Raw genomic sequence first — 2,181 nt, forward strand, 5'->3', positions numbered from 1 at the left:
AGCATCCACTCTGTGTCAAGAGATCCCAGATGACAGAGCAATCCAGACTGAAGGGGCCCACAGGCTTCCAGCTGTGGCACAAGATTAGGAAAACTAAGTATTGTGCCTGACTGCAAGGACTAAAGAGCTTTAATGGTCTGCTCAATGCCATGCTTCATAGAGATACTTCAGACTGTAATTCTACTGCCACAGAGGAACTGAGCACCAGCCTTGCTAGGCTTTCACATCTGCCTTGTTTCCCACATTTTAGTTAGACAGGCTCTTGGTCCCCTTGTTAGAGCTGATTTTTAAGGAAGATTAATTGGGCAAGAAGATGAATTGGGCAAGGTGATACAAGTAGGCAAAAGAAATAGGTAGACATTTCTGTTACCTCACAGCAAAAGAGACAAGAAAGTGCTGAAGCAAACTGCAAGATGATAAATTCAGAGCTGATAAGAAAGTTCTTATACATATACATACATACATACATATATATATATATATATATATATATGTAATAGAAGAATTTCAGCCTACAGACAGACAGTGTGACTGAAGCTACAAGTTAGGCAAAACACTACCAGGGTTTACACATTCATAAAACAGAGTTATGGTAACCATTTTTTCAATGGTTAATTAATTACATTAATTACAACAATTACATGCTCCCAGGCTCAGTATTTAGACATCACATTGCAACAAGGAAGAAGCTCCTTTGAGGACCAGAATCTCTCACACACTAATTAAAAGCATGCTCTACCTTCCCCACGAGCATCCTATAATGACCACTGCTAGAGAAGAGGAGCTGTCATGCTGAAGCAGATCTGGAAATGGATCAACTCCTGTGACTTGTCTCAAGGTACTGTACAGGTCCATGGTCAGGCAGTGAGGGGCTGCATGTCTGGGCTGAAATGGGAGCTTGAGCCATGAACAGGATGAGGGAAATCCCTTGGGGAAGCTGGGCATGGCCATTAGTGCCCTCAACGCCATAGCAACTTAAGAAGTTTTTTTTTTTTAATTACTCCCAGTTGCTAAATAGTTTTTCTATGACCAACTCAAAGGCAGCTTCCCAAGTTACACTCAAAAATAAACATTCATCAACTTTTACAAATAATATCTCTATCTCTTTAAAGGGTGGAAGCATTGGAGTGGGAAAAGCAGACAGATCCAAATTCTACTCCTGGCCCTGCTAATAACCTGCAGAGGAGAGGTCACTTGTCCTCAATTTTACCATTTCAGAATAGGGGACAATGAAACAGTCCACAGCCACAAGCAATAAGCTTTATACATAGCCACAAGAAATGGGATAATTGTGCACCGAGCCATTTTGGAAACTTTCAGAATTGAGGTTGAGATAGTTGTTTTGTTTGTTAATATATGCTATATCTTGGGGTTATTTTCTAGCTAATTCATACCCATGCTCTGTTAGTTGCCAAGACTCCAAACAATACAATTCTGGGAAAGAGAGAATTATCTCCTCAATGCATTTGTAATATTTTAAGACTATGTAGAACAGTTTATCTATATCTAGATGACATTGTTAAGGCAAATATGACAAGTCTATCTAGACCTGGATCTGTGCAAGCAGTACCCCTAACAAAGAAAGATTAAAGGTGAAAGCATGGTCAAAGTACTCAAAGTACAGGGTAGACTGTTTTGGTTTGCTTTTAATCAGGTAACTCCACAATTTAGCACAATTATGTCCTTCCACATACCAAGTGCTGTTATCTTAGGAGTCAAGCATAAGCCAAGAAAATCTCTTTTCTGCTGATTTCAGAGTTGTTGCTTTTTTCAGATACATTATTTACAGACTATCAAAAGTTTTACATTGGTCATAAGAACAGAGGTTGACACTGTTCCAAGAATCTAATAAACACACCTAGCCATTAAAAACAACCAAAGCAGAAAAAAAAAATCTTGCAACACCGCTTACATGTGTAGTTGATGAGATAATTATAGGCAGCTTCTCTGAATAAACCACCTAAAACTCCAAAATAATTTTCCCAGTGAAATCAGATAAAAAGACGGAAGTGCCACTTGGGCATGACAACCATCCGTGCTCCTCACAGAAATATAGCATATAAGGAAAAAGATTTAGATGAGAAAAATTAAAAGGTTTCACTGGTGTTAATAAGAGTCTTTCCATTGACTCTGCAAGGCTAATATGGCCAAAACAGTTAGTAATAAGGCCTGGAAAAAATA

The sequence above is a fragment of the Lonchura striata genome, chromosome 2 (genome assembly GCF_050655825.1).
Source record: "Lonchura striata isolate lonStrDom1 chromosome 2, ASM5065582v1, whole genome shotgun sequence".
Classification (NCBI taxonomy): Eukaryota; Metazoa; Chordata; class Aves; order Passeriformes; family Estrildidae; genus Lonchura; species Lonchura striata.